The sequence below is a fragment of the Bison bison genome, unplaced genomic scaffold (genome assembly GCF_000754665.1).
Source record: "Bison bison bison isolate TAMUID 2011002044 unplaced genomic scaffold, Bison_UMD1.0 scf7180017864371, whole genome shotgun sequence".
Taxonomy (NCBI): Eukaryota; Metazoa; Chordata; class Mammalia; order Artiodactyla; family Bovidae; genus Bison; species Bison bison.
Genome location: NW_011494943.1, coordinates 13,426,599 through 13,435,155, shown reverse-complemented (window position 1 = coordinate 13,435,155; position 8,557 = coordinate 13,426,599). Strand labels below are relative to the sequence as shown.

The 8,557-nt window shown below is 50.5% G+C and overlaps 1 protein-coding gene across 1 annotated transcript in view; it reads left to right on the top strand.

Moving 5' to 3' along the window:
- B3GNTL1 (UDP-GlcNAc:betaGal beta-1,3-N-acetylglucosaminyltransferase-like 1) overlaps positions 1 to 8,557 on the top strand; it is a 106,558-nt gene that overhangs the window by 57,493 nt on the left and 40,508 nt on the right. The gene's annotated exons all lie outside the window — the stretch shown is intronic.

Sequence of the window (8,557 nt, the reverse complement as noted above, 5' to 3'; positions counted from 1 at the left end):
CAGGGCAGGGGGCTGGAGGAAGAGGCCAAGAAGGGTCTCAAGGTCTCAGCCTGGGGGTGTCCCAAAGTCCATGGGACGTCGAGGGAATCCTGTGAACTGACCACATGACGAGGTGTTAAGTGAGGATGAGAACCAAATGTTCTCTTCGTCCAGCTTTGAAAACAAGCCACTGCCTCAATGTGTCTGCACCCACTTTAAGCTCTGTAGCAAGTTACCCCAAAACAGAGACCTAAAGTTGCCCCGGGCTCTTGGGGATGGGCCCAGGCCTGTTCTGTCTGCCTCCTGGTCCGGCCCTGGCTGCCCCACCAACAGCAGACGCTTCAGGCCCCATCTTGCTGGACAAGCCCCTCCCAGGACCTAATCCCCCAGGGCGGGAGAAATGTGTTCCTCAGGGGCTGGGCCACGTCAGAGTGGGGAGCAGCCCCCCAAAGCCCAACCAGGAAGAAGCTGTAGGAGGCGTGGAAACGTTCTCCTCGCAGTGAGGTGCTGGGGTCTGTCCCACATTGCGATTCCTTGCGATCCTGCTGTATAATGAAGTGCTTTTTTCTAAACTCTGGGTTTTGAAAACTGAAATCTCAGTATAATGGAATGATTTATAATGATAATCGGCTTCTGAAATTAGAGCCGCTTATAATTCTGGCATCAAGCTTTCTGTTTGCTGAATTCAAAGTGATGCTGAAGAAACCCTGAGAGTTGAATGGTGCCTGGGACCACCACGTCCCTCTTGTGGGCTATTTCACATAGTTCTCTGGATGATCTGAGTTCTTTACCCTTTCTTCTTTAGTTTTGGGTTTGCCTGTTGCTTCTGTTACCAAAGCTGCTTCACCAGCTTTTAGGTTCTGTGCCATTCATGCTGGTCCACACACATAGAAAGTTCTTTTGCATTTGGATTTACTTTTCCAAATGAACTTTTTTGAGATGACTATTCCAGGAGCGGCCCAGTGGCCACGGGTGGTGCACTCAGAACAGCTGGTGATAATAGATGCACTAGTAACAGGGGAAGGTGGCGAGGGCGCCGGGAGGCTCAGTGGTTTTCCTGCTGCTCCTCCAGCCGTGAGGCAGGAGGAGAGCCAGCGTGTGTCTCCCAGGAGCCGGCAGGGTCTCTGGTAGTGGTGGGAGCACTCGGGTTGATGTTGACAGTCACGCAGGACAGGGGCAGCTCTGTCCTGTCTGCACTGGGCGGTCCTGGTTCACCCACAGCCACACTGAGCGCCTGGTTGTTGCAGAGCTGTTGGGAGGCTGTCCTTCCCCTCTGAGGGGTATGTGAGCTGGTGGAGCTCTGAGTCCACAGCAGCTTCAGGTCTCTGAGGAGGACAGAGTCTTCTGTCCTCCAGGTTGTGACCTGAGCATCCAGAGTCAGGAAGCCGAGGGCTCTGGGCGCACACTCACATCACCTTGCATCTCAGCTGGCATTTGGATATGAGTTTGCAAACCATCATTGGCGCATGGAGAGTGAGCACCGGGCCTGGGACTCCTGGCGCCACCCCGGTCCTTCCGTCCGTGGAGCACGTCCAGCCCGCGGGTCACGGTTCTGGGACGTGCCTGCCCTTTTGCAGATGATTTCCCAGCACACACACTGCTGGTTTTAGAACCAAGAATCACAGCCACTTCAGCGGAGAGCTAGTAAGAGCTTTCATATCCTAACTGGGAAATTAAAATGTCCCATTGCGTGTGAGAGTGCTGGCTGGCGGTCAGCCCCAGGGTCCCCTGCTTTAGCGCCCTCACATGTGGAACTCTGCACCCGCAAGGGGTCTCTGGACACGCTCATCTCAGCCCTGAGCCTTCAAGGGTCGGCGAGTCAGTGGGGAGGTGGCCTCGTGAGAGAAACTGCTGAGTCAGCTTCTGCCGTGTGCTGGATTCTCTGGGAGAACCTGAGTCACGCGGAAACTATGTGACTGAATACTGAGGGTATAATTTACATGCAGCACACTCTCAGCCAGAATGACGAGTTCTGAGCCCAGGGCAGACTTAACTGTTAAGCGTCATAGAAATAATTAAGGGAGGATCTTCCTCAGCAGCGTTTCTCTTTAGCAAGTTAGGGGAAATTAAAGAATAAGGTTTCTCAGAGTGAAAGAAGGTATCTCTGTTTAAGCCATTTCTCAACTGTTACAGTCGCAGGAATCACCAGCACTCTTTAGGGTCTTTGTTCATAGTCTAAACTGAGTCACATTTGTGAGGTGGGGAGCAACGTACTTTGGTTTGATTTTTTTTTTTAACTTTTTATTTTGTATTGAAATATAGCCAATTCACAACACTGTGATAGTTCCAGGTAAACAGCAAAGGGGCTCGGTCATACTTATTTGATTTGATATTTGTGTGTCTACTTGAATGTCTGATTAGATACCAAGGACAATGTTAAATCAGAGTTCAATTCAATTGCTCAGTCATGTCTGACTCTATGCAACCCCTTGGACTGCAGCATGCCAGTCCATCACCAACTCCCAGAGCTTGCTCAAACTCATGTCCATCGAGTCAGTGATGCCATCCAACCATCTCAGCCTCTGTCATCCCCTTCTCCTGCCTTCCATCTTGCCCAGCATCAGGGTCTTTTCCAATGAGTTCCAATAAACCAGAGTACCATAAAATTAATGTTCTGCTAATTCCAAACGTAGCCTGGACCAATGGCCTGGGGCCTGTGCCAGCCTGTGCCACCTGTTTCAGGCAGTGCCCACTTTACACCTTCAGGGAGAGGCTGTTCCCAACAGACCTGCATCTCCTGGATTGGGGTGTGGCGGTGGTGGGGCGGGGAAGGGGAGGCAAGGTCAGACTGCATCCCTGCCTCAGAGGCTGCCCCTGGAGGGTCCTGGCAGCTTCAAGGGGAGGTTGGGGGTCAGGGCAGCTTGCATGGGTAGCTGTGATCAGCTCTGGCTGCCTGGAGTAGGTGCTCAGGTTCACAGCAGAAGGAAGACAGCAGGTGTGGGTGTGAGATGCGTCCCTCATCCCAGCCCCACCTGGTCCTCATCCTCCACACCTGCTCCCAGCTCCCCTTGCGCCTCTCTCGGGGGTCCGTGCTTCCTTGGTGTCTTAGCCCACTCACACTGCCACGGCACATACAACAGACATCTGTTCCTCACAGTCTGGAGGCTGGACGTTCGAGATCTAGGTACCGGCAGGTGGTTCCTCCTAAGGCCTCTCTCTTTGGTGTGCTGATGGTCGTCTCCTCCCTGAGCCCTCTCATGGCCCTCCTTCTCTGCACTTACTCACTCCCAATGACTCTTGGATCAGGGCCCCACCCTTATGACCTCATTTAACCTTAATTACCTCTTCAAAAGCCTCATCTCTGAATACGGTTTTGGGGTGGGGGGTTAGGGCTGCAGTGGACTTTGGGGGACACAGTTCAATCCATAGCATTTGGACGCCCTCTCTGGCTCCTCCACAGCCCACTGTGGTCCCCTTGGCCTGGGCCCACAGGACGCAGTGGTATGTGGTGGTCCCCTTGGCCTGGGCCCACAGGACGCAGTGGTATGTGGATAAGCGTGGCACCAAAGAGAATGGCCCGCCTCCTCTGCAGCCTCTCCTCTCATTCATGGCCCCGTGTGTCCCACAGGGAGGGTGTCACCCAGCTGCCATTTCCCTGCAGTATCTGAGCATCCTGAACAGGAATGAGAAAAATGTACAGCCCACCTGTCAGTGCTAATGTACAAGCTCTCACTTTATCTAGCATCCAAGGACTCTAGACAAGCAAAATTTCTAGATGATTAAAGTTTACCTCTGCCTCCGTAAGTATAGTCTCTACCTAAACCAGTGTTCCCCAAACTTGTTTGATCATAAAATAGCTCAAGAACTTGAAAACAATGCAGATTCCTCATCTACTTCCATAGTTTCTGATTTAGTGGCTCTGGAAATGTGCATTTATAACACATGCCTGAATATTTTTGATGAAACTCTTTGAGAATATTATTCCTGCTTAGAAAAACTGCTTCCCTATAGATCGTAGAGTCATGTTACGAAGTCTGCCCAATTTAAACACTGTATTGACTCACATAAAAGTTGCAGAAATAGAGTCCTATGTGCCCTTCACCCAGATCCCCATCCTTGATGTCCTACACCCATAGTATGGTGTTCAAACCAGAAGATGCACGTTGGTACATCCCTGCTCGGAGTTCACACATTCTTGCAGGGTATGGAGTGTATGGAATTTCATCACACTTCTGCATCATCACAACCCCTGCCACAGTCAGGATATGGAACTATCCTTCACCCCAGAGAAACTGACACCCCAGAGAAACTGACCCTGACAAGAGCTTATCTGTCTGCTTCACTGGAATCTTGTCATATGAGACAGTTACATTAATGGAACTGTGACTTTGTCATTCCACATGATGCCTTGGAGATAACAGTTCATTCCTCTTGTTGCTGCGATGTGCCGGTTGTTGTGGGGCTGTTGCTAGAAGGGCTGCCATGACCTTCATGGACAGGTTTCACTTCCTGAGATGAGCACCAGGGTTGGATTATGCGGCTGTGTTCAAACTGAAGTCCGTCCGAGGCTGCCCGAGCAGCTGCGCCATCCGCCTCCCAGCACTTGGTGTTGTCAGATTTTTCCTGCAAGCCCTCCAGCCTGTCTCATCCGTGCACTGCCTGTGTTTCCCTAACGGGGGCTTCTTGTGATCTTTTGCCCATTTTCTTATTGGACTATTTGTTTTCTTACTGTTGGGTTTGAGTTTCCTTGTGGACAAAAGTCCTTTGTTGGGTGTCAGTTTTGCAAGTACTTTCTCCTCATCTATGGCTTTTCTTTCATCTACTTAACAGAGCCTTTCACAGAGTCCAGGTTTTTAATTCTGGTGAAGTTCAACTCATCTACTTTTTAAATAGATTGTGCTTTGGGTACCTATGTCTCAGGATGCTTTATGTAACCATAGGTCACGAAGATTTTCTCCTGAAGTTTTATAATTTTACATTTTACATTTAGAGCTATGATTCATTTTAAGTTGTTTTTTGCAAAAGAACTGAGCTTTGGATCCAGGCTCTCCTTTCTTTCTTGCTTGCTTACAAATGTTCAAGTGCTTCTACACCATTTTTGTTGAGAATACTAGCTTCCTCATAGACTTGCTTTTGGACCTTGTCAGAGACGGGTTGGCTGTGCTTGTGTGGGTGTGTTTCCAGGCCATTCTGTGGCGTTGATCTGTCTGTCGCTCCATGGCCACACTGTCCTGGTCACTGCAGCTATGGAGGAAGTTTGAGATCAGTTAGTGTGGGTCTTCCAACTTCATTCTTCTTTTTCAAAGTTTTGTTATTCTAGTTCTTTGCCTTTTCCTCTATGTGTTTTTTCAAACACTGAGCAGTTCTTCCATCCTGAGCAGACACTTGAGTCGGTGTCGTACAGTTTCACTCAATTCTAACTCCATCTGCCTGGAGACAGCGTCAGACCCCACAGATTAAGGGCTCTGCCTCACGAGACTGCCCCACTTCAGCCCAGTCACAAGTCCAGGCTGTTACCTGACTGGCTATAAATCAGGGTTCCCACCGACCCCCTCCTCTGTCAGTTAATTTGCTCCAGCCACTCACAGAACTCAGAGAAACATTCATTTACGCTTACAGTTTACGATCATGGATACAATGAAAAACGCAGGTGAACAGGTGCATGGAGGGGGGTCCAGAAGAGTCCTGAGCACAGGAGCTCTGTCCCTGAAGAACATGAATATCCACCCACATTGTGCAGGTGGGGAACCTTTCATGTATCACCCCCGTCACTCCTGCCTAACCACCATGACTCAGGGACGATGGTCCTCCTTCCTTCTATCCCAACCGCAGGCAGGTTCCACTCTGGTCTGGCTCTAACCTGGATTCACACTGAGATGTCTGGTGCCCAGCTCTTGCTGAGTTGACACAGCACAGTCCAGCATAGTAAGATTTCTTTTTAAGTGCAGGAGAGTAAATTAGCTAGGAATAACTTTGCTAGAACCAAAGATATGGGCAGTCAGATTAAAAGGGCTCTTGAGTATCTTGCCCAGGAGATGAGAAGACCTTGCCCAGGGAGAGAAGAATGGCAGGAACAAAATTGATTGTGGATTTCTCAACAACTGCAGTGGAATCTGTAAAACACCAGGACACAGATTTCAGAATTCTCACAGAAATGATTTTGAATGTTGAATTCAAAGCCTAAACAAATTGTCAGTTGTGTGAATATACAACTAGGACTTTTTCATGTAAGGATTCAAAATCTTTGCTCCTGAAAAATATTTGTGTCCTTCTCAGAAATGTACTGGAAGACACTCCATAAAATTAAGAAGCAAATTGAAGAGGAAGAAGATAGAAGATCTAGGAAGCAGGTCTCTAACATGGGCCAGAAGAAGCCCAGGCAGGAGTGGGGAGACAGGAAAAGTGCTTCACACTCAAGGAGCATGAGTATTTCCACACTCAGGGAGAAAGGAAAACGAGGGAGAGGCAAGGAGGTGTGTGCGCCAGGAGATGTGACAGGGGCGACCACACGGAACCGGTTCCCAGTGCTTGAAGGGGGCTTCCTTGGCGGCTCAGTGGGTAGGAACCCTCCTGCCAGTGCAAGAGACATGAGCTTGATCCCTGGGTTGGGAAGATCCCCTGAGAAGGAAATGGCAACCCACTCCACTATTCTTTCCTGGGAAATCCCACGGACAGAGGAGCCTGGGGGGCTACAGTCCATGGGGTCGCAAAAGGGTCGGACACGACTGAGCAACTAAACAAGGGCTTGAATGAAGGCGCAACAGCAAAGGAGCAGAAAGGCGCCAAGAACAGGGAAATAGGAACACGTCAGTTGCGGCAGATCACCTCTCGAATGCAGGAGGAGAAACGCAGCAGCAGGAAGTACCTGTTTTTATTCTAATCCGGTACCTTTGACATCCCACCTGCACGCTCCGCGCCCTCGTCTCCGTCTCCCGAGGCTGCCGGGCTCACCCTGGGTCCCCAGCGGGTTACATCCAGCCTGGTACCTGGCGCAGCAGGCCACTTGGGTGTGTGATGCTCTGGTTGTTCACAGAGGGGCCCAGGCCACCCTTTACTTTGGTCACCCCTCCCCTAACAAGAGCAGCCCCCAACCATCTCCTCTTACTTGCTGTTGCACATACATTTTCTTTAAAAAAAATAGAAAAAGGAAAACTGTTTTAAAAATTAAAATATTCCAGGTCTACGAAAGTGCAGAGAATACATCTCCATCCTACCCTCTTGCTGCAGTGAATGCCCTTGGGTGACCCCCTCGCTGCTGGGTCTCATGCGCAAGCCAGCCCCTCCTCTTTCCCTGGACAGTGTGCCCGGGCCCCCCTCTTCAGATTCTGCTGTTCACACCCATGAAGGTCCCAGTGTGAGTGCTGGGTTCCAAGGCTGCATGCTGTTCCTCACCCACAGGGGACCGGAGGGCCCAGGCAGCTGCAGTGTCTCCACTGCCAAATATTCACCGTCGACATCGCGTTCCTCAGTTTACACTCCGAGGCGGTCAGCTCCACAGCCAGCAGCCCCACTCCAGGACATCTGCCTTGGTCACCAGCACCACCTCCCAGCTTCCTGACCCGACTTCCACCTCCCTTCCCCGGATGGGGCTGACCAAAGTGGGAACCTCGGTGATCTGTGTGGGAGCCACGTGATCCTTCTCTCTTGACCTGGGAAGAGTAAGAGAGTTTGATAGGATGCTGTTGAGCGGCTGAGAGTCAGGGTGGGGAGGCAGGGAGGCGGGTGTCTCCACCCTGGGGGGGCAGCAGGGCAGAGGCTCACCCTGTGGGGTCAGCGCTACAGGGGAGCAGGGCGGGCGGGCCGGAAGGCTCCCATGAGGTCCAGGGCTCAGGCCACACTGCAGGTCAACAGCAGCCCTGGTAAGAAAGCACTGGTGTCCTGCTCCCTGAGTCCTTGCTGGAATGGGTTCCCCCAACGGGTCGCTGCCCCAGAGGCCCCAGCCTCTGTCACCCCTCCAGCCAGTGCTCAGTTTCATTATTATTGGGAAAATGTGAGAGTTAGCAGCAGCTCCCGGACTCCAGGACCAACCATCTGTGTGACCCGCGGGTTAGAAGATATTAGCAGAACTAAATGAAGGTAACTTCAGCTAACTGAGAAGACAGGGTTTGCAGTGGACGTGGGGTCGCAGGATTCTTGCCTGCCCATGGGGCCAGGCCTCCCATGAGCCTGCTCGCGTCTGCTCTGTCATAGCTGCTTTGGAAGACCTTTCCTGTCATCCAAGCAGGGTCTCTACAACCAGGCTGTTGGAACCCACCCGGGTCACATATTCATTCAGCTCAGTGGGTCTTTCCCTTGAAATTTTGTCCTTCACAGCTCAGCGGTGTTTAGTCATTCTAATCAGTTAACGTTCATGAAATTTTAAAAGTACACATTTCAAAACAGATTAAGCTGTACCGTTTTTATTCATTTTCTTCTTTAAAAGGAGTATCAGAATGTGGCATCTATGTTATACATAGTAGAGCCACAGTCCACTAGCAACTTTTACCACTGTTAGAAAAGTGGTTACTTACCCACTTTCTCTAAAACATACTATCGAGAAAGGAAACTTTGTATTAAGTCTGTGTCTTTATTAAATCCAGAAGCCATAGGTTTTGGATTTCACATCAAAGTTTATTCTTGTTGCTATGTGGGTGTTAAA